At 35.2% G+C, this 26,064-nt stretch overlaps 1 protein-coding gene across 3 annotated transcripts in view; it reads left to right on the top strand.

Moving 5' to 3' along the window:
- The window catches only part of LOC126777836 (plasma membrane calcium-transporting ATPase 2), a 179,873-nt gene that overhangs the window by 13,721 nt on the left and 140,088 nt on the right, over positions 1-26,064 (top strand). The window lies entirely within an intron of this gene.

Genomic DNA, 26,064 nt, shown 5'->3' with positions numbered 1-26,064 from the left:
GGTTTAGAAATTCAGAAAAGACTGTCATATTAGTAAATACCTCTATTCCGCTTTCTATATATCATGGCCTTAACATTCAAAATTAAGATTTCCGGTGCCCTAAATATTTATTTATAATTTTAATGATTTACTTAGAAACGTTATTTAGGAGGTAAAGACATTTGTCTCTTCCTGTCAACAATGATTTGACATTTAAAAAATGAGACAGTATTGCTTAACTAATAAATATATAAGCTGTTATTTTACATTTCTAATATGTATTCATTCTCTTTCAGGTAAGTGATGATGGAACTACGTTATCCTGTACCGAAAGGTAAATGATAATTTTACCTTAAATATTTACAAATTTTAATTAAGCTGACATTTCCGCATTAGGAAAATCTCGCGTTGAAACGCATATCCAAAGTAGGATCGAGTTTACTCTTCGCTAAAGTAAATAATTATGTTTTGATAATATAATTAATGCACCGCTCAGATTGTGATGTAAAAAATACATGAGCTTTTTAACTTTTCATATAAATATAAGTTTATTCAAGCACAAGTACTTTTGAATTATTTTACAAGTTTGATTTAAAGTAGAGGTTTAATTCGAAACGTAATCTACGTAAACTGCGAAGATCCGCTTCTTATTATTTACTATTGCATATATATAGACATTATATACATTATATATTATTATTTAAAGTTAAATATTGTAGTCATTAACCTAAATTAAACATCAAAAACGGCTTAAGTGTACAATTTTATTTTTAATTACATCTCGTAAACTCAAAAGATTAGATTTAAATTTCGTATTTAGAACTGGTCTTTCTTTTTTTAAGTTAATATGAATTTAAGATGTCTTTCCTGAATAATCCTAATATAAAAAAACACATAACAAATTATTTATTAGAAACGAGCGAAACTCGTTTACTGTCGTTTTACGTTTGTTTGTTTTTAATACAAACATAGTTTTGCTACTTATATTATGTTATTATAGAAACAAGACATAAATTATTTACAAATGAATATTATAATTATAATAATATCCTGGGACATTATTCTCACACGGCCATCTGATCCCAAACTAAGCAAAGCTGTACTATGGAAACCAGACAACTGATATACTACATATACTACTTTTCTTTTGTTAATACGTACTTAGATAGATAATTACACCCAGACTCAAAACAAACAGACATACTCATGCACACAAATGTCTGCCCTGGGTTGGAATCGAACCCACAACCTTCGGTGTGAAACGCAATCACGCCAACCGGCCCGTTTATTGTATTCATGAAACAACTATCAAATACTTGGAATATTTTTTTAGGGGTTTTAATTAAATAAAAAAGGTCAAATTATTTTTATTAATGAACGGATTATTTTAATATTTTATTGCAAGAAATAACTATAACGTAATTCATTTATAAACGTATGTAAGATTATATTTTCTAGATTTGCAACGAATATTCAACTGCTATTCGGTGTATTTGTTTCATATCCAACCGAATACCTAAAACTAAAATGTGATTAAGGTGATTACCAGATTCTTACGATTTCGGGGAACACAAAAATGCATAAATTGTTCGTATGAAGAAAAAATAATATATGGCGATATGAGCGTGAACCAACAATACGAAAGAATTTCAAACACCGTGACTTTAGGAAGTATTTCTTCCATCAATTCAATCTCGCTTTGGTATTTAGTTTTATGCGCATATATAGATGTTCAATTTTTAATATTATATAATGTTTTAACCCGAAAAGATTACATGAAGCATGAGCTCAGTGCTAAGGGGGTCGTTATATTTTGGCTGTCAAAATGGCCCCAATCAGTATGCATCCAAGAATAGTGCATTTTCAAATAGTTTGCGTCTTGAGTAGGTACGAATTGCGAAATGCATAAATTTACCAATTATAACAAGAAAATGCCTTATATTTTATATTTGCGAGGATAGTGATTTCATTGTATTCGAATTATTAAATCTTGTTATATTAGGTCCTTACATATGAAATTGGCGTTTTGTACGAGAGGAATAAAAAATCATTTTTTTTTTTTTTTGTAAAATATATTTAATTAATCAAAGTATGCACCGTTGTTATCTATGCACTTTTGCCATCTCATAGGTAATTCATTGATTCGTGGCATTACTCCTTGATTCTTTCTTCCCTACCGTGCTCAATCAAGACTCCATAATTTTAGAGTAAAATATTTTACTGGTAAAGCTTGATTTTTCATATTTTATAATTTCAATGAATTGGTTGAATTATTGAAATGTACGAGTCCTATACAAATAAGCAGTATTTTTTGCCTGAATATCGAGATCTAAAATTCTATGACCATAAATAAGGCTCATAAGATCATTTTTTTATTTAAGAAAAAGTTTAAATTTTTGTACCACATCAAGCCTAAACAAGACATTTGTATATTCGAGTATTGCATATTGCTCTGCACTAAATAGGTACTTTACATAAATACACGATTTTAATATTAATTTTACCTTATATATTAGGTCCTTACATATGAAATCGGCGTTTTGTACGGTAGTAATATAAAGTCAATTTTTTTTGTAAAATATATTTAATTAATCAAAGTATGCACCGTTGTTATCTATGCACTTTTGCCATCTCATAGGTAGTTCATTGATCCCTTTACTAAAAAAACCATTGGGGCCAGAATCAATAAACTCTTTGAAGGCGGTTTGGGCTGCCGCATCGGAGTTGAATTTTTTTCCTTGTAAGAAGTTGTCCAAATTCCGGAAAAAATGGTAATCTGTTGGAGCAAGGACCGGGAAGTACGGTAGATGTCTCAGCGCCTGTCCCTGGTGGCCTTAGTCGGTGAAGACCTCTCGCTGCCGAGTGTGATAAACGCCATGCTTGGTAGCGTGAGGTGCTGGTTGGAGACGGTTCTCCTCCCGCCCTAATTGTTACCGGGGTTAGGGAGTCTTTGTACCCTGAGAACCCCCTAGGATTCGGAGGCCTGCAGAGGCGGGCCAACCGTCGGGGCGTCACGGTAGTATGCGCAAGCGATCCCGTGACGCCCCTCGGAAAGGCGGTGTGGGTACCGCTGGTTTTTAGTGGGTATTCCGGCGCATACTCGGCGCCGGCGAGTCCCACATACCCCCCCCCCACTTCAAGTGGGGGAAACGCATAAACGCGTTTTTTCCAGCGAAAAAAAAAAAGTACGGTAGGTGTCGCAGACATTCCAATTGTAGCTCATCTAACTTAGTGGTTGTTTGTTATGCAGTGTGTGGTCTTGCGTTGTCGTGAAGCGGGAGTGGCCTAGAGCGATTGACCAATCTCGGTTGTTTAGCAGATAGTTCTTCCTTCATGGTTAGCAGTTGCTGACAATAGATATCTGCCGTAATCGTTTGGCCAGATTTTAGAAAGCTGTAGTGAACGACACCGGCGCTAGTCCACCAAACACTCACAAGTAACTTTTTCTGAGTCAATTTTTTGACGCCAAAGAAAAAAAAAATAAGGAAAAAACAAATGAATGACTGTTTTCAAAACTCAAATATACCAGCTAAATGAATTTATAAATTTGAATTTGGAATTCTTAACCAAAGAGTTCCATTCTGAAAATGAGGTAGCTTTTAAGAGTATTTTTTAAAAGGAGAATTCAAGTCGAGCAAGAAAAATTAACTACATACAAATCATGATTTCAAATAATTTAATTTTTATAACTTTGCCTAAATCATTATGAAAAGATTTTATATATCAGTACCTCATTTCACGTTTCAAGGAATATAAGCAATATAAAAAAGAAAATTTTATACAACGTGACCTTATTGCTAAATGAATGACCTCAGAACTTTTGGGCAGAGGATTTCCATTTGAAAGGGGATCACTGTTTAAAAGATTAAAATAAATCTATATTTATAGAATACGATGTTTGGTATCTATTTATGAAACATATTAGAGGGGAGTGGGGTAATCAATGCGAGATAGTCAAGAATTCCCCATTTTAGGTCATTAGGAAGATTCATTGTAGCATCTTTTGTTTTGTGGATACGTATATACTACGCTTAGAGTCGATGTAGTCTAGTGAAACAAGCATTTAAATTTATACTTGAGTATGAAGACTCGAAAACCGATTCGATTGCCTGGCAGACTGCGTAGAAGTGGACCCATACAACGACAGATTTGTGGAAGCTGTCCATACCTTCAAGACCATCAGGGTCTAAGACCTTCAAGACCAACCGTACAAAAGGAACCAAAAAGATCTCTGCCTTTACCCTACGGCTTATGGAGAAAAGACGGAAAATGATTCTGACATCCCCAGTTGATGCTGCCGTTTATCGGCTGATCAACAGACAGATTTCAAAGTCTCTGACTTCTGACTGAGCGACACTCGCTAATTTAATACAATGTGCATTAAAAGGCTCTAAAGTGTACGCCAGAAATCTGTTTGTTGGGCAGAGTCAACAGATGAGGTTGAAAACTGAGGATGCTAGAATAGTCACGTCAAGATCTGAGCTGTTGGAAGAGGTTGAGAAATTCTACGGTCAGCTGTACACGACAACGCAATTACCTGTCAGGAGTCATGCTGCAGATCCGACACTACACTAAAGATTTTCAGGACGTCAGTCTTTTTGAGATTAGATTGGCTCTCGAACAACTCAAAAACAACAAGGCACCTGGTGTTACAGCGGGTGGTACACTCATCACTCATCTTCGATTTTCCGACGACATTGTGATTATGGCTGAGGCCTTGGAAGAACTCGTCACTATGTTCGATGACCTCAGCAAGGTTTCCCAATAAGTGGATCTAAAAATGAACATGGACAAGACAAAATGTCGAAACATGTCGAACATCCATGTTGCACCCACTCAAGTCAAGGTTAATTCTGCACTCGAACCAACTTCGAGAAACAGGTCAATCGTCGAATTCAACTCGGCTGGGCAGCGTTCGGGAAGCTACACGATATCTTCTCATCCCAAATACCGCAGTGTCTCAAGTCGAAAGCCTTCGACCAGTGTGTGTTGCCAGTAATGACTTACGGATCAGAGATTGCTTACTGTGGGCGTCAGGTCACTCAAAGAGCTATGGAGAGGGCTATGCTCGGAGTTTCTCTGCGAGATCGAATCAGAAACGATGAAATCCGCAGGCGAATCAAAGCAACCGATATAGCCCGAAGAATTGCTAAATTGAGGTGGCAGTGGGCAGTGCACATCACTCACAGAACTGACGGCCGCTGGGGCAGAAAGGTTCTCGAGTGGCGACCACGAACCGGAAGACACAGCGTGGGCAGACCCCTACAAGGTGGACCGATGACATAGAAAGAGTCGTGGGAAGCCGTTGGATGCAGGCGGCGCAATACCGGCCAATATGGAAATCCTTGGTGGAAGCCTTTGTCCAGCAGTGGACGTCTTTCGGCTGATATGATGATGATGATATGAAGATTTATGCAATTCATTCTTAATCATCGAAATACTATTTATCTGTGAATTGAAAAAAGAAAACTTTCTAAAGAAGGCTTTAGTAGTTACATAATCCTGTAGACTGTCACTGTCACAGCCTCGAGATCTATCATTATTTCCATTGTGTCTGATTACACTGGCTACAAAACAAACAGTATATTTTGACGGCTGAATAATTGAGTAATAATCAACTGAGCAGGCATGTACGAAAACCTATTACCGGTGAAATGTAAAATCTAAAAACCAGTAACACCAGTACATATATTTTGATTTAAATTTCTTTGAATTTTTTATTGTTGTAATGACAATTCATCCAACTAAGCCTCATTTTTCTTATCAAATAACTCGAAGGAAAGAATAAGCTTCGTAATAGATTATGTTGCAAACAATGTTTACTGGTGGTAGGGCTTTGTGCAAGCTCGTCTGGGTAGGTACCACCCACTCATCAGATATTCTACCGTAAAACAGCAGCACTTGATATTGTTGTGTTCCGGTTTGAAGGGTGAGTGAGCCAGTGTAATTACAGGCACAAGGGACATAAAATCTTAGTTCCCGAGGTTGGTGGCGCATTGGCTATAAGCGATGGTTGACATTTCTTACAATGCCAATGTCTAAGGGCGTTTGGTGACCACTTACCATCAGGTGGCCTATATGCTCGTCCACCTTCCTATTCTATAAAAAAAAAATATGTGTCTTATACTTTTTTAAGTGATCATATTTTTTATCTGATATGAATCACGGTCGAAATTCGAACATTGGGACACTAGTATTATTATTCCTTGACACCAACCAGTTTCACACCTATGTATAAAATACGTACAAAATGAACGCAATAACTTCGTTACATAAAACTAATATGATTACGGCACCCTCTACCGTCAGCAAAGCTTCACACGAACCTGACTGTATTACTTTGTAATTTGCCATAATATGATTTATCAAAACGGTATGTCCATTAGGGGCTTTCGTACTTTTTAATTTTCAAGTTAAATATGATATTTCCGTAATTAAATTGATTTTTTAAATGAATTATGTATCCATAGAATTGTAGTTAAAACATACCTACTATTAAATTAATTGTAACTGAACTGACTCAGTAGACATATACTGTAAGGTCAAGGTATTTCTATTCTTGTACTTAAATTTTGTGAGTTCGGCATAAGCTCAGCAGTGGATAAAAATATGGTGGAAAAGTTTTTTTTTTATTATTAAACCTTTCCAATGGTTTGGTAACGAAAAAAAACTTTTTTTCACCTTTTTTCCCCCATAAGAGGCCAGGTATTTATGTTGAATGTTTCCCGCCACAGATCGGACTGGGTACAGGATCGTTTATATACATATAACCCCTCTAAGATCCCTCCCAGGCTGTGCTTTGCTTGCGGGTCGGTGAAGCTCTCTTCTGGAAGCAAAAAACTGTATGGTAGTGGAGTGGTTAATTGGGCTCAAAATTATTTTCTTTTAAAGGATAACCTTTTTTTTAACGTTGGAAAAACACATTACGCGATTCCCCTACGGGTACAGTGTGGGGTATGTGGGGCTCGCTGATGTCCAAGACACCGAGTGCGCCCCGAACATCGGAATACCCGCTAAAAAACCCTTTCCGACTCCACGAGGAGCGCCACGGGATCAGTTGCGCATGCTACCGTGGTTTTAATGATAACCTTTGTTTTCTGTTTAATATACAAATGATCATATTAGGTAACTCAAGACAGAATACTAGGATGCTTACATTGTTTCGTACTAGGAATATATCTATGTAATTATGTAAACATGTTTTCAGTAATTAGAGCCATCCCATTAAAACACATTATCATGATTAAATTAATCGCCCATTGGTCTGGTGCTGTGCGATGTCCTGCATTTCATACCATGGCAAAATACCTACGTCCAAATAGTGAACAACGAAAAGCGCTTAAATATTTTAATAATCAATATTATTTATAAGCAAATAGTGTTTTATTATCAACTGTGACAATACGAAAATGAAAATTACAAGAAAACATTTAAAAAAAAAACATTTTATAAGTATTTGTGCAATTACTAGATAGTTATAACTATCACAATAGTTAGTTAACAAAAAAAATTTGGTTACCCATCTAGGTTCCTCATCATATAATTAATATTAGACTTTTTTTCCACCAACGTTGACATCAAATTCTTCTTTCTATAAAGAAACACCTAACAGTGATCTTAGACAAAATATCTTAAAAACAAAGGCGTATATTTAATTTAAATTTATATTCTAATATGTATATATGTATGTATGTCGTTATTGCAGTCACTATATATTATTATATACGTGTAGAAAAAACTAAATATACTTGATCCAAGCACAACTACACCGGTTTCGTCATTTAAAAATATTCTATTTGAAGTTACTGCCGGTGTGGAATTTAGATTCCATCAAGTAGAACCGGCAAGAAACTACATAGTCATAATTTTCCACAAATAATGTAATTTTTTTTTTCTCACACCACTAAAAATATTTATTATTTTAATTGTATATTTATGTACAGACATTTTTATAAAATACAAAATTAAAATTAAAAGAACAAAATACACATTACAAATTTTAAGCAAAAACACGCCGTCTATAAGATTGTTCCGTGGCATTGTACCCAAGACGCTGGCACTATTGCCTCTCTGCACCGCTAGACTCAGCAAAATATATAATTATGTTTTTGTGTTTAAAGAGTCATTGCAATTATAATATATGTCTCTTATATTATACAAATAAAGTACATTTAAGGTTTTAATATATAATGTTGTTAATGTTCATAAAAAAATTGTATCTTAATGTTAGTATGGGCAATTAAACGCGACAAGTGTCGCTTGAGCTATTTCTGCGCGCGCGCTGGAACTCCGCCAGCGGACTACAGACGACAGAATGTTTGAGGGTTGTACATTTTCAAAATTTATAAAATATATATATTTCATAAGCACCTCTGAATTTACATGTGCTTAATTTCTGTTTATAATTCATCTCGTGCTTTTCGGTGAAGGAAAACATCGTGAGGAAACCTGCATGTGTCTAATTTCATCGAAATTCTGCCACATGTGTATTCCACCAACCCGCATTGGAGCAGCGTGGTGGAATAAGCTCCAAACCTTCTCCTCAAAAAAAGGGAGAGGAGGCCCAGCAGTTTGACATTTACAGGCTGTTACTTACTTTTTTTTCATATATTTCGCCAAATATAATTTGTCTATGGTCTAATGGCTAATCAGAAATCAATCATTAACTACAGTTATATATAACAAAAACTAAGAATAATATTAACAAAGCATCTATTAACATTAAATACATATGTGAATATATAGTAACTTTATTCATATAATTATTTATTAAACGTCTCCATAGCAGTCATGACTGAATTCAGTTTAAAGGACATCTTCAATTATGTTATTTATTATTAAGATAAACGATTATTATTATTTAAATTTTAGTTATTATATATAATAAAAAATACTCCAGGTATCATGCGAATATTTAATACATACTCATACCAAATTTCATCGCTATGAGATTATATAGCACAGCAATTAGAGCACGTGAATCTTTAAAGAAGATTACGATTAAAGCACGTGCAAGAAGCACTAGCTTTTCATGTGCTTAATTTTGTTAATAAGTCGATGGTTATGTTAGGAATGGGTAAAAACTTTAAAAGTACTGTCTATGATCTCAACTTGATATCTTTCATAAGATACGTCCGTCTCAATGCTATATGTGAGCTAGGTCTATATCAGTTAACTGAGTGACATTCAATATATTGATAGTATATAGTTGAATATACAAAGAGTAAAGAATAATAACAACAATAATACAGGTTAACAATACCGTGATACCAAGCTTATTATTATACCAATATTCAAGCTCGTCTGGGTAGGTACCACCCACTCATCAGATATTCTACCGCAAAACAGCAATACTTGATATTGTTGTGTTCCGGTTTGAAGGGTGAGTGAGCCAGTGTAATTACAGGCACAAGGGACATAAAATCTTAGTTCCCAAGGTTGGTGGCGCATTGGATATGTAAGCGATGGTTGACATTTCTTACAATGCCAATGTCTAAGAGCGTTGGTGACCACTTACCATCAGGTGGCCCATATGCTCGTCCGCCTTCCTATTCTATAAAAAAAAAAAAAAAAACCGTGGTCGTGAGGTTGCTTGTTCGGATGTAATTCTGCCGCATGTGTATCTAAAACCCCATTGATATATATAAAACACTATTATACTTTATTATAGTTTTTCTAAAAGTAATACATTTTTCGGGAAAAAAAACTCATGTCACTCATACATTCACAAAAGCCTATGTCGCTCATAGGTCGATAAATTATCTCCATGCAAAACAAAACAGGTCAATCTCTAATGATGCGTTATACATTACTGCATTGTAAATATTAATAAAGATATTAAGAATGTTATTAATATTGTACGTCTTTGAAATATATATATACATATTTGTTAGTCTAAAATTTTAAAAAAGAGATCTTTCAGTTACATTTTTGGCAAATCAATTCCAAGTTGTAAAAATTACAGTCATTTTTCGTCATAAGCCCGATTAATGCCGATAAATTAATGCGTTATGCAACTACTAAAATGTTATAATATGCAAATGTTAGTTAAATAAAAATCTCCTTAAATTATGCAAATGGATAACGCTGTCAGCGTTCTACCTGTCCACTTTGATTGGGCAAATATTCTTGTCTTTGAACTCGAATATACCGAACGTTGACGATAACGGCCTTACTTGTAAAGGTGTATTGTTAAACATAGATTTCTCTCGTTTTTTATCGTCTATTTGACGTTAGAAAGAAGAAGACCAAGCACTGTTTAACTAATCACACCCTGAACGGTATTTATAGGTAAAGGTAATAATCAAACTAGCCATATTAAATGTTTGAAGTGATAATAATTAGGGTGGATGATAGTATTATAATATTGAATTCGAAAGCAAAATTTCTGTGTGGCTTGTGGTTAAATCTTGAGCTTCAATAGTTTGTTTAGGTTTGGTTTTTCACAAATTAAACTAAATACATATACATCCTAACATACACCACAAACAAACGCATATACCTATTTAAGTTTTCATTCAATGCGATCCTTTTTTTTACCTCCGTCCGTATTAAGGTCCTGATTTACCATTACCAAGATTTATTCAACCGTTTTAATATGAATACAGCTATTAAAGTAAAATTTGGTCGTAAAACCAAGCCGTCGCACATCGGTTAACAGCTAGTTAAAGTGATTTTGTGAACTAATACACAAATATCATATAATATAATATATAAATATCGGTTGTCTGTTTGTTAGTTTAATAATTTATCAGACGAAAATGATTTAATTTTATTGAACGATTGTTTACCTTTTTTATAGCTCTTTTGTTTATTTATTAAGTACCACTAAGTAACATTTATTTTAATATTTTTTTAATTTCTGTTTAGTCATTATTTATGTGCTTGCTGTGGTCTCCTTTAATTGAAGCACACTTATTTTAAAATATTATTCCACGATGTAATGTACTCGTTAGTGTGTATTCTTTGTTAGAGATCCTTAATAAATAAGTAAATAAATTAAAGATGAGGGTTACAAATAAATTGTTTGAGAATTTGGTCGAGTTAGAATCGACGACGATGATTTAATGAAGATTCATTGAAGGTCAGGTTGTGTTTATCGATTAATGGACTAACCTTAAATTAAAGTTTCACTTTTAACATAAATAGCACGTTAGTCGAAATTAAATGAAAGATGAATGTGTGCGACACTAAAACTTGAAAGTTAAATTGTATTATTCTCAAAACAAAATAATCAACAAACGGCAACTTTCACATTTCACAGCATAACATTTTACATAACCAAATTACAACACTACAAGTTTAAACATGATGTCACGTGGTAATCTTACTTTTTATTTAGCTTTTACTGGTGGTATAGCTTTGAGCAACCTCGTCTGGGTTGGCACCACCCACTCATCAGATATTCTACCGCAAAACAGCAGTACTTGGTATTGTTGTATTCCGGTTTGAAGGGTGAGTGAGCCAGTGTAATTACAGGCACAAGGGACATAACAACTTAGTTCCCAGGGTTGGAGGCGCATTGGCGATGTGAGCGACGGTTAACATTTCTTTCAATGCCAATGTCTATGTGCGTTGGTGACCAGGTGGCCCATGTGCTTGTCCGCCTACCTATACTATAAAAAAAAGTTATATTATTAGTACTCACATATTCATTGATAACCGGTTTTATCTGGATTACATAGGAAAAGCGATAGTGAACAGTAAAAAACCGCCATGTTTTAATGTAATTAATCGGCCAGCCACAAAAAAATAGAGTTTAAGTTTCGGTAAAATCGAGCCTATCTTTAAATGAAGACGTTTACAACGTGAGTAGACAAAACCAGGCCTATTTTTTTTCAGAATATTCATATTAATATTTTATTTTATGTAAATAGTCAGCTAATTTCACATCCACATAACACCGGTCTTGATTTTTATATAAAGTAGGTATACGTATGCGTAGGTGATGAATATAGGCTAAATATATGTAATATTTTTAGGTAATACCACTTGATGGCATGGCTTTTTTAAAAGCCCGTCTGGGTAGGTTCCGCCCACTCGGCACATGTCCTGCCAAACAGAACAAGAATAAAACTTAGAACTATATATATGGAATATGGAATATATGGAAACCAGACAACTGATATACTACATATACTATTTTTCTTCTGTAGATACATACTTATATAGGTAATTAAACCCAGAGTCAGACATGTTCATGCAAACAAATGTCTGTCCTGGGTGGGAATCACACCCACATCTTTCGGCGTGAAAGGCAAGTATCTTCCAACCACGCCAACCGGCCCGTCGACACATTGGTGATGTAAGCGATGGTTAAAATTTCCTACGGCGACAATGTCTATGACAGTGGTGCTTACCATCAGGTGACATATTTACCCTGCCTTAGGTAGGTAGTTTTTTAAAAAAAAGTGAATTACTGTTATACTGATATTATGATAGCAGGGCCGCCTTTAACCCCGGCGCCCCGGGCGAGTCATACATCTTTTATAATTAACTTATTTTGAATTAAATAAATATTTTAATTTACGTTTAAAAATAAATAGCTGAAAATTGCTATGAGTGATTATTTACAAACGATATTCAGCGATATTTAACAAAATATATTAAAAAAATAATAATAATAGCTTAAAAACAAAACATTCATTTATTTTGCTTATGCATACACATTTTATCCCATTTATTTTGCTTTTGATAAAAACCATTTCTAAAGATTATTTTTTATTTTAAGGTAAATGTTTTTGACAACCCTATTCGAGTATGATTTTGCAACGATCTAGATGTTAGGCTCATAGGTTTCCGCATAGACAAAATCGCTACGACGACTTTAATTATATAACTATAAAATGTGAAAAACTAATTATATATTTTAGTAAGATATTAATTCCATTTATGGAATATTTTTTATTATGTTTCAAAATCATGATTTATTTCTATTAAACCTAAATATATTTTTCCTTTTAAACATATATTAACATATATTATATTACAACAGGCAACCATAACGAAAATAAAAAAAAAACTGTCACCTCTAAATCTTACACTTTTTTGTTAATTTTTAATGTGTTATATCTAAATTCGTTCTATGGCGTCAATTATTGTGTAGTCTAATTTTGTTCATGTCTGCTTTTTGTTTAAATTTCTTTTACTGGTCGCATAAAAATCGCTGAGATGATCCAGAGCGCCTTTGTTACGAAAATAGCAATTAGGTTGAAATAGATCGATTTGCTATTTACATGTCTTTAACGATCGTTCAATATTTCGATACAAGAAAGAAACGGATTCGACTTATATTACTCCTACGACTACATACAAAGGCGCTGTTCGTTTATAATATTACTTTTTTTTGCCCGTCATTTGTAACGTGTCAAATGACAAAAACTTTAATCATTACTTTAAATTATGAATGTGAAATATTTAATCATTTGGTTATAAATACACAAAAAAATATGTAAAAAACTTTGTACTCGCGTCGGAGACCTTTTTTATCTGTCTCGTGGGTCTCAATTAAAATTCAATCTGAAAACAACGCTTATAACATTTATATTATGCTCTCGAATGCTCGAAGCCAGTAATGAAAACTTTTCCTGTTTTACGAAATGAATTATCATAAATTCAAATTAAACACATGTAAACTGGCCATATCGACCGATTGAACGGTATAGAAGTTGGAGTGCTACAGCTCCATCTAACGGCGAGTTACAATGTATTAATGTGGTAATCAAAAATCTTTATTCAATAAAAAGTATTACCTTTATGTAGACTAGATTGTCAAAAAATCAACCAACCAACGGTTCGAAAAGAAACACCACAGACTTGAGAAGAACCGGCGAAAAAACTCAGCTAGATTTTTTTATACCTATATTTTTCAACGAAATCGTGTAACTACAGACATATAAGTTAACTACCTAACGTTGATGCGGTTTAAGGGATTGATAGTATTTCTTACCTCACCAATGTATTGCGGTAGTGACCACTTACAACGAAGTGGCCCATTTAACCGCCAGTCCACCTATAATAAAAAATAATAAAGACATAAAACAGTGTTACGTAAAACCTGTTATTTGACTTCACATATTACTGTTCCGCTTCATCGAGTTTCAAATCCATATACTCATTCTTCAAATAAACGTTACAAATAGATACCCTCCTTATAACTTACCATTATAATATGAAAGAAAATCGTAGCCGACATATCTACGGCCTGCAGAAATTTACTTTTATATCTTCATGAAAGTACTCACTCTAGTGACTCGAACACTTTGAATTCTAAATTCTGAAGCTTTATTCTATTCCATTGTATAGTCCAGGAAAGAATAAAGATTGCAACAAAAAAATTCTAATAACAGTTTTTTCAATTGGAATATGTTAGCGCTATTTGTATAGGGACAATATCTTGCGCTCATGTCATACTACATGTCTTACAAGAAAAGAAAATAAAAAAGGAACGTCCATTGATTGTCAAAACTATTGGATTCATAGCTTAAATTTTATTTAAGGATTTTACGAAATTTTCATATAAATATGTGCCCTGTGCCTTCCATTATCTTGAGCTTTGACCTTTTTAAAGTATCATAAAACACACCAAGACAAATAAATATGATATGGTTTATATCTTGGTGGTGCAAGCCCGTCAGGATAAGTACCACCCACTTAATACATATTGCTAATCAGGAATATTTAGTACTGTCATGTTCCGGTTTGAAAAACGAGTAACTACAGGCTCAGGGGACATAACATCTTAATTCCCAAGATTTGTGATACATGGCGATGTAAGCCGTAAGCCGTAACAGCCTGTGAATGTCCCACTGCTGGGCTAAAGGCCTCCTCTCCTCTTTTTGAGGAGAAGGTTTGGAGCTTATTCCACCACGCTGCTCCAATGCGGATTGGTAGAATTCACATGTGGCAGAATTTCAGTGAAATTAGACACATGCAGGTTTCCTCACGATGTTTTCCTTCACCGTAAAGCACGAGATGAATTATAATCACAAATTAAGCACATGAAAATTCAGTGGTGCTTGCCCGGGTTTGAACCCACGATCATCGGTTAAGATTCACGCGTTCTTACCACTGGGCCATCTCGGCGATGTAAGGGACGGTTAATATTTTTTAATGCCACTGTCTATAAGTATAAACTTATGCATACTTATTTTGCATTAAACAAATTTTGAACACACGTTAAAATCTTTGAATAAATAAAGTCAGATACATAGATGTAACTAGACGTGCAGGCCACTTAGTACTTCTGATTACTAGAACTAAGTCAGGGCAATAAATTATAACTTTTGAGGGAGCAAGTCTGTATAATAATTTACTTAAAAAAATCTAATAATTTGAAGTCCAGTTTATATATGCATATTCTTCTTGATTACTATTGTTAAAATAATTTAAAAATCTGTAGGCTGATTTCTTTAAAAATGTCATATGTTTTGTTAAACAACTTTTATATTAATATTGTTGTTATGAGTCCTCATTTGAATGGCTCAGGCATAATGAAAATATCATTCTATAAACCGAATGTTCTCATAATAAAATTTAAAATACTGAACATTTTAATTTATTCAAAATGGCCGCCCAAATCAAAGCTTCCTTTTATTATTTTTAAAAATGGTAGTATTTTTATATGTATACATTAGTATTAATACTAGGAGTTTTATTATCGTCTGTCGTTATATCCAAAATATCTAATTCTCATTCGAATTATATTGATCATTGAAAGAATAAACTTTAATTATGTAAATAAATATCGGCAACTTGTTTGTTAAATTATTGCATGTTGAGATCCTTATTCATTTGTTCACGAATGAAAAGTTTAATTTCGTTCTAAATTTTTAAAGTTATTTTCAATTAAGTTAGGTGTTGTTTATTCGTGTTTGATGAAAGTTGCTTTCAAGTCGTGGTTAGTTTTAAACTTTGCTTTGTTTTCGACACATTATAAAGAGTGATTTTAGTTAATAATAATTAGCTTTGACTTCAAATTAAATTGCTGATTTTTTTGTTTATTAATATTAATTATTAGACGGGCCGGTTGGCGTGGTTGGTAGAAACTTGCCTTTCACGCCGAAGGTTGTGGGTTCGATTCCCACCCAGGACAGACATTTGTGTGCATGAACATATCTGTTTGTCCTGAGTCTGGGTGTAATTATCTATATAAGTATGTATTTACAAAAGAAAAGTAGTTTATGTAGTATATCAGTTGTCTGGTTTCCATAGCACAAGCTTTGTACAAGCTTAATTTGGGATCAGATGACCGTGTGTGAAAAAAGTCCCAGGAAATTATTATTATTATAACCATTTTCGCTCAGTTTTTAACATTTTATGTTCTGCACTATTTGATTTAGTGATCTATAAGTCTGTACTGGTGCAGTTCTACTAATCTATAACGATTAAAATACGTTCCCGATTCAATTCCAATCCAACTTTGACTATTCCATATTTATTCGGATCGAAACCAAACCGAAATCATGCATATACCGTTATGTCCAAACCAAACTTAATTGTTAACTTTTGTGCCAATAATCGATAATTAAATTTAATAAAAGGAAAACGGATAAAATTACGCTTCGATTCGATTGTGATAACGTGAAAATATCTTCAGACTACCAATTCTACAATTGGCCCCCTATTACATACGCCCAACGTTTTTTTTTTAATTTGCGATTACTTAAATATGTATGATATTTAAGTAATCGCAAATTCAATCAAACAATCGCAGGTGTTGTGAAATTCTTTTCCATCAAAATCTCTTAGACAGTCGACTTCAGCACGGATCGGAGAGACTACGGGATGGTAACAATAAAAAGTATTCCTGTTTGGCGGTGGAATATGTGATGAGTGGGTGGTACCTACCTAGACAGTCTTGCACAGTCCTAACAGCAGTAAGTCAACATCAATCGTAATGCACCTGCATACAAACGCAAAGACACTCAGGTGCATGACGCTTATACCGTGACGTCATTTGGCACGGTCCCGCATCACGTCAGAGCTCTGTATTAGATACTACGGTAGCCAATGAGGAATTATTACCGTGGTCTTATGATAGATTTCTATTTTTGTAACACAAAAAATAGCACTATAATCATTGTATACCTTCGCATTTTTTTCAATATGTGAAGGTTTCAAGTTTTGTTGTAACAAAAAACATTTCGATATTTAAAATTCAAATTATATTTTTAAAATTCAAATTATTTGATATGGTTTGTAGAGATGTATGTGTTATATATATTATGTTATTCTCACGCATACACGAACACACACAAACAACCTTATTAGATTACTTATTATTAGAAACTAACAATAAAAAATAAATTGACAAATTTCACTGGAAAAATTGATGGAATTTTAAGATTTTGAGCTTATATATACGTATACTTAAATATATATACTAAATTCATCTATTTCACTATATGTATATAATTCTTCTGTACGTGTGTGTATCCTCCTTAACGGATCAACCGATTTTGATAATGTTTTTGTGTTTGTTTGAACGGATGTCTGGATGGTTTAGATTAGATCGAATTGTAGAGTAATTGGGAAATAAATTAAATTCTTATTTCACCCCACCAAATCGAAAAAGGCAGCTTGTATATAATATAAATGTGGCGAATAAAAATACATTTTATATTCAATTCCTACTAATAAATAATATCACGAATACAAACCATATCTTTTCTAATATTATGAAAGTGAAATGTTTGATTTGTTTGTTTAATTATGCTAATTAAAAAAAATGAATTTATCTCCAAATTTTACCGTGTGCTTGCTAGCGTATGCGTGTGCCCTGCCTTTAAAAAATCTTTAAACAAAATCCTGATTGCTATTTTGCAAAATTGTTAATTTCAATTATAGTAATCATTGAAAAAAATGTCCTATGGTATGGCGTTTTCAAACACCGTAATTTTATGTCATCTATCTTTTATTATATTTAAATAAAGAACGAATTTAATCCAAAAATATTTTTCTAGAATTTTCCTAAATTACGTAACACTTCTACGATCCCTCACAAATAACATAAATATAAAGTTTATATCAACGATATTAATTATTGTATTATTTTTATATTACGTACATAGTTAAGATACCAAACAAAATCTTTGGGATACACCATTAATGTACTACAAAACATAGTTTGACAATTTAACAGGTCAAAAAAAATGTAGCTATATTTAATTTTACAAGCTCTTTAAGGATAACTTATATATTAAAATATTTAAAAGATTCATTCATACAATGATAAAATAATACACAAATTTTAGAAAATATACGCCTTTAAAATGATTGTCCTGTGGCATTGTGCCTAGGACGCTGGTGTTATAACCTCCATGAACTGCTAGGCTTTGAGCTCAGTAAACACCAGCTTTTGGTTTAGTGAAACCAATTTCTTAGAAATATCGTCAATATAATAATGACTGTCTCGTTGGTCTAGTGGCTTGATGTAAGGCCACAGACCCGGAGGTAGTTATTCAATTCCCAGGTCGGGTCAATAAAAAATTATTGCCTGGAGTCTGGAAGTTGGAAGTGTGTACACTCCTGTGTGCCTCGGAAAGCACGTAAAGCCGTTGGTCCTGCGCCTGAACTCTTTCCGGTCGTGTCGGATTGCCGTCCCATCGGATTATGAGATTTAGAGAATAGAGAGTGCACCTGTGTTTGCGCACACACTTGTGCTCTATAATATCTCCTGCGTAGTTGGCTAATCTCTCTTGAGATTGGCCGCCGTGGCCGAAATCGGTATTGAGGATATTAAAATTATTATTATATATCATAATTATGTAGTTAATCCAAAAATAAGATGTAAAAACATAAGCGTATGATTCATTTGTTATTAACCAGAACCGTGTAAAAATATCACACTGTGCGATATAATAAAAGTGCAGTAAAACTTACAGCCGTGGAGTGTTTTATTACCGGCTAGTGTAAACACGCCCTACGGAAATGTTTGGACGCTAATGAATATTAAGCCACGTACATATGAAACGCTTATTAATAAAGTAATATATGCATTATGAAAATTTCGTTAACACGAAGCATAAAAACAAAAGAGAGAGGCTTTTATTCTTTAAATAAGCTTCTAATTTTGACTTTACTAACTATTTTGACTTAACTAGTTTTAATAGCGTGTAAATCTTCCACTGCTTGCTTGAGGCCTGATCACTGTTTAGGAGAAGTACATAGATATAAAAAAAAGTTACCATATAAATCATGACTGCGTGGAATGGTGGCAAGAATGCAGCATTCCACCTTTGAATAGCTTTTTTTTTAAATTGCAAGTCTAACTTTACAGGAAGTTAATTAAAAATCAATAATGAAAGCCACACACATTAAATATGTTTAATGCGAATTAATAAAAGCGTTATAAAAATATACCTAATGTCGTTAACATTGGGACCACACCTTCGTAGACACAAAACGGATGTAGCCGCTACGGAATTATTTGCGAAGCTACTGTAAAGGGATCAAGCAACTGGAATCGTTTTAAACGGTTGAATTCATTTCTTGTGCGAAGATAAATAAAAGCCATTGAATAAAACTTTTGAGTTGAGTCAAACTAAAAAAAAAACTGTAAAAATACTTTTTCTTGTCTTTATAATAGGTAGGCGGACTGGCAAATAGATCACGTAATGGTAAGTGGTCACCAACGCCCATAGATATTGGCATTGTAAGAAATATTAACCATCGCTTACATCGCCAATGCGCCACCAACATTGCAGCAATAGACCAAACTAGACGAGCCTGCACAAAGCTCTATCTTACTTTTTGATTACAAAGTTAAATAAAGACAATTAAAAATAAATACGTATAACATATATAAATAAATAAAAAAATACTTCAGTCTGTATTACAAAATATCGGCATTTGACATAAGTTATTATGACTCCTCGCCAGTTACCAAAACCAGTTAACATTAAACCAGTTACAAGTTACCCGTACCGTACCGTAACAGCCTGTGAATGTCCCACTGCTGGGCTAAAGGCCTCCTCTCCTCTTTTTGAGGAGAAGGTTTGGAGCTTATTCCACCACGCTGCTCCAATGCGGGTTGGTGGAATACACATGCGGCAGAATTTCAGTGAAATTAGACACATGCAAGTTTCCTCACGATGTTTTCCTTCACCGTAAAGCACGAGATGAATTATAATCACAAATTAAGCACATGAAAATTCAGTGGTGCTTGCCCGGGTTTGAAGAGCCGAGATGGCCCAGTGGTAAGAACAAGTGAATCTTACAAGTTACCATAATCACTAAACACTTTTTTTTTCCGCTGCAGTGCTGTGCAGGTACTTATTGAAACAGCCGTGTCCGGTAAGCACCTGCGTCAGTCTAAACGTAAGTGTGCCGCTCCTTCTAGTTACCCAGCGATTCAAGTGGGGGGGATCACCTCCACTGTCGCCAGGCCTGCTGATGGGGATCCCAGATCCTCCTCCCATCTGCGAATGAGAGCTTGTTGGGCTACAGACCTGCTTGTTCGCCCCACCTCCGCTGATCCTAGACGGTCACTATTAGCCCTGGCTTCCACCCGAAGCTAATGCACTTCCGCGAGTACCTCGGCCTGCAGTTCCCAGGGTGGATCCCTCGCAAGAAGTGTCGCCGCCGTCCACGACACCGTACGGTAACCTCGTACCGCTCTCACCGCTATAACTCTCTGCGGTCTCCTCAGAAGTGCTCTATTATGAGCGGTGAGAGCGTCTACCCATATGGGTGCACCATATAGTGCCATGGAGCGCAGTACACCGGCGTATAATCGCCGGCATGGTGATTCCGAACCTCCCACATTAGGTAGGAGGCGGCCTAAGGCGGCGGTGGCATTAATGAGCTTCGGGCTCAGTTGGACAAAGTGCTGCCTGAAGCTCCATCTTCCGTCCAGGATCAGACCCAGATACCTCATCTGGGCCTTCACCTTTATCACTGTCCCTTGGACTGTCATACACGCTCCACGAGGGGGACCCCGACGTCGACCGTGGAATAAGAGGGCCTCCGTTTTAGAGATGGAGACCTTCAAGCCCAACATTTCTATCCGGTCCATCGTCAGTGACGTTCCAACTTCGGCCAGTCTGGCCGCCTCTTGGAAATTTCGCCCCGTCGCCGTGAGTAGATTGTCGTCCGCGTAGCACAACAGCCCCATCCCGGGAAGGACAGGTGCCCGCAGGAGCCAGTCAAAGCCGACATTCCACAGGATTGGGCCGAGAACGGACCCCTGTGGAACGCCACAGCCTACCTGACGTCGAACAATTCGCCCATCGCTCCCCTCCCAGAGGACCATCCGATCCTGGAGGTATGCCCCCAGAAGCCTCCTAAGATAGGAAGGCACCCCATGATATTGAAGCGCCTCTCTTATTGTCTCGAAAGGAAGACTGTTGAAGGCGTTCGCCACGTCCAGTGATACAGCCAGGACCACGTCCCCTCGGGCCACCGCCTCCATGGTCCGGGTCTTTAGGGCGTTCAGGGCGTCGGTGGTTGATCGACCCGCCCTGAACCCGTATTGAGCCTCTGAGAGACCCGGTCCCACTTCCTCGAGATGCTGAACAAGACGGGCAGCGAGAATTTTCTCGAAGAGTTTGCACGTCTCATTCAACAGTACAACTGGCCTGTATGCCGAAAGAGATTCTAGAGGACGCCCCACCTTCGGCAACAGGACCAGCTTGCCCTCTTTCCATGGCTTTGGGAATTGCCCGCTGGAAAGACACTTGTCAAATAGTTCCCGAAGCCTTCCACCTAGGTGTTCCAGAGCGTCTCGCATAACACGTCCTGGCACCCCATCCGGACCCAGCGCAGTGGTTCTGACCCTCAGACGATCAAGGGCCATCTACATCTCTCGCTCCGTGATTTGTTGTGGAGCCACAATTTCTTCTTCGATCACGGAGCGAGGAGCCATTCACGGAGGGACATGCTCACCCGGAAGAGGGAAAAGTTCCCCAACCAGGCGCAGGAGAGGCTCCGGCGGCATCGTTTCCGTCACGGGAGCGCCGTGGGTGCTAACTTCTCCTCGCACACCTCGGTACGGGCCCCCATGGATCCCTATTTAGGTCAGCCAACATCTCCTCTCTCGCTCTTTCCTTGGCCCGACAAATTACCAGTTGCAACTCTTTTTTCAGTTGGCGGTAAGCGGCCAGCAACTGTCCCCCTAATTCCGAATCACTAAAGACTTTAATAAATTACCCGTGGGATAAAATAAAATGACTTTTTAGTAATCATCGGATAAAACTGCGAGCTCAGATAGTTTGTTTAAGTTTTCGATCCGATACGGTTAAGTAGAGCATTGTTTTACCTTTTATAAAAGTTCAATTGTGATAAAACTAAGGTTTATCTCTCAAAATCTCATAGTATTATGTATATACTCAACAGGAAAAAAATCCTATTTATAATAAAAAGTTGAACCTCTCGTCGTTGCTTTCATCCCCAATAACGATTCTATTTCCGCATATACCATAAAATGCTCTAACATGATCTTATGAGCATCATGGCGACCGTTTCAACTGTATATAAGCTAAAATGCTACAGCGCCCTCTAGTAGTTACTATGAAAAAATAATTTCATGATTAACTGATTAACAGTATACCTAGAAGTCTTTTAATCTTAAATAACATCCATTCGTATAGAAAATAATGTTTTATTCGAAAAAGTATCGATTTGATTCTAAATTTGAATACGACAGTTCTAAATAAGGCTCGTTTGAAATGTATCTATAAATAGCGAGTCAGTCTCACTAATGTTTCCCGAAAGTTCTATCTCCTATTATAACTGTTATAAACAAACTTTTGGTTAAAAAGAAAACAGCCTTTAGGTATTTATATATAGAATACACAAGCAGTATTTGTTTGCGATACTTGTTTTGTTCTGAATAAAGTATTTCTTATTTTTATTCTTAAGTATTTGCTACTCGATATGATAAAATAATTGCAAAAATCAGTAAATATATCGCGTCGATTGCACCTGTCTAGTAGTATTTATAATATAACATATATGCGTAAATAAACATACATAAGATATTGACGGGCCGGTTGGCGTGGTTGGTACTTGCCTTTCACGCCGAAGGTTGTAGGTTCGATTCCCACCCAGGACATACATTTATGTGCATGAAATTTGTCCTGAGTCTGAGTGTAATTATATATATAAATATGTATTTACAGAAGAAAAGTAGTATATGTAGTATATCAGTTGTCTGGTTTTCATAGTATAAGCTGTGCTGAGTTTGGGATCAGATGGCCGTGTGTGAATAATGTCCCAGGATATTATAAATTACATTATCTTTCACGATCATTATTACACTCACATATAAAGGTATACGTATTGTGACATTTCATAAGTGTGTGTGTTAATACTTCATTAAATACTTCACGTGCTGTCAGAGGCATGGGATTAGAGTTTGAGAAGTCTCTGCGAGACATCGTAAAGTAAAAGTTTCTGACCCTTCTAGACAAATATCCATAAACATTATTTGGAGTCTAAAAAATTCACGTGTAAAAATCAATAACCATTTTCTTGGTAATGTTTTATTTTATATTTATAAAACAAACAATAAAGTAATTACACATCATGATGTTTGACGTGGGTGAAAATTAATTAATATTTTATGTATCTAACTGTAAAATCTATTAATCATTATATGTATAATATTTTAGTGAAAATTTTTGTATCAGTGAAATGTAAAGTGTATAAAACCAGTTATGACCTTTTGTAAAAACCATCATCGTGATACGATTTTAACGGGCATGAAGCAAATTAAAAAAAATAAATATAGTTTAAAGGATGATATATAAAAAATAAAAAAATCCCGCTGAGCTTCTTTCGCCGGCTCCTCTCAGGTCTGAGGTGTTTATTTCCGAACCGGTGGTAGATTTATTACTATCAATAAGTGTAACGCTTCTATATTGAATAAAGATTTTTGATTTTGACTTTGACTTGAGTCGATAGCCCCGGTTCACGAGAAAAATAAATCTGGCAAAAATTCCCGAGACTTAAAACCCTATAATTTCAAAAACCCTATTTTTTTTTACTGACGCCATTTACGTTTTGAACTCAGGACCTCATGATTGCCCTTATGAGCTTGTCATTCCAAATTCCATACAACCTAACAGTACGCAATTTGTATTAAAATAATACATTCAATTCAGAAATGTAAACAGTTTATTGAATACCAAAATAATTAACACAACAAATGACGTCATAACGGCTGGTATTAATTTCATTGTTATGACAATTATATAGAAATTTTTTAATTCGAACTTCATCTGTTTAATAAAAACAATCGTAAATTCAAGTTATCTGAATTTAATATGCGTCGACACGATTGACCCGTTTCGCTCTAATCTATTACAGACGATAGCGTTATAGCTTTGACCACAACACCGCTATTGTGCTACGAAATTACGCACATTAAGTGTGCATATCCATTACACGACGATATTCGTTAAATAATTTTGTAGCGTAACGCATATGAGTAACTAGATAATATTTATTTACGTTTTTGCTGTATTTTTGGATTTAATGTCGTAAAAATTTGTTTTATCTGTTATTTTTGTCGTTTAATTTTCATAATTTATAGATATTAAAACAAATGTTGATTTCGATGACATATTATTTGTTTGATTAAAGGATATAACATATCAGATACACATCAGAATTTCTGTATATGCTATTTTTTATTTAATGAAACTTCATCTGTTCTCATTTTACGTCAAATAATTTCCATAGAATAAATAAGAACACCACAAACCCACAAATCATATTTACAGTAACCGTAACAGTCCCACTGCTGGGGTAAGGCTTCTTCACCTTTCTTTTTTGAGGAGAAGGTTTGTAGCTTATTTCACCACGTTGCTACAATGTTGTAATTCAGATGTGACAGAATTTCGACGAAAGACACATACAGATTTCCTCACGATGTTTACCTTTACCGTCAAGCACGAGATGATTATAAAGACCATCATCGCTTAAAATTCACGCGTTCTAACCACCGGGCCATCTGATAATATCCATCAAATAATATTTATTTGTACTCAAGACCAAAACTCGTTGATGTTTATCTGTTCTAATTGCGCCTTCTTAATTTAATGTACATAACAATTATTTTCGTTGTGAACTGAAACAAGTATATAGAAATCAAAATTAAGACAGTTACAGCATAAGCCACGTGGACTGGTGGCAAGAATGCTAGCAGCCCTATAAATCACTTAAATCACTCTTCCGATTCCGATTCCCTGGGCAAAAAACGAAGCAGCCTTCTATTAAATCAAAGTAATTAATTGTATTAATTATCAAATCAAATAAAAATACTTTAAAGCATTACTTAAACATTAAAGCATTACACTTGTTTATTGATAATCTAACTAGAAACTATCACCGGTTCGGAAAAGAAACACCCAGGCCTGAGAAGAACTGGCGAAAGAAACTCAGCGACTTTTTTTATATCATGTTTCGTTTACAAAAAAAAGAGATATAGCCATGCGGTCTCAATCTCCGGTCCGGTATCGTACGACAGTGGAGACAGACGTACAATAAATGCGCCGCGTCCCGGGAAGCGAGCAATCACTGGATTAGCGCGTGCCATTTCCTGCAATGGACCTCCTGGTTCAGTGGATAAAAGGCATGTATACTATCTGAGTAATACTATTACAAAACCGTAAACCACATTATTACAGACAAACCACGTTAGTAACTTATCCAAGCGTCTAAATTTTTAAATCGGTATTTCACATCTCTATACACTAATCATAGCCAAGAATGGTCTGGGTTATTCCCAAATATTTAATAACTACTTTAATAGCTTTATTAGTTTTTAATTTAATTAATTCTAACGTAAGTACAAATGTTTATAAAAAATGTTTTACTTTATTTATAGTTATTCAGTCATGTATTACAAGAACATTCACGCAAGTCAGGTCAATAGTCCAAATTTAAAGCGTGTGAAATTGCAAAGCGTAGCTACTTATATAAAAATATTATATGCTAAAACCTTCTCCTAAATGCACTGCGAACACAACAAATAACAATACCAAGTACTGCTGCTTTGCGGTAGAATATCTATCTGATGAGTGGGTGGTACCTTCCCAGACAAGCTTGCACAAAGCACTACCACCAGTAAAGTATAAGTTT

This window comes from Nymphalis io, chromosome 24, assembly GCF_905147045.1.
Source record: "Nymphalis io chromosome 24, ilAglIoxx1.1, whole genome shotgun sequence".
Classification (NCBI taxonomy): domain Eukaryota; kingdom Metazoa; phylum Arthropoda; class Insecta; order Lepidoptera; family Nymphalidae; genus Nymphalis; species Nymphalis io.
Note: the sequence above shows the minus strand (reverse complement) of the source record. Positions and strands in the feature narration are given on the sequence as shown.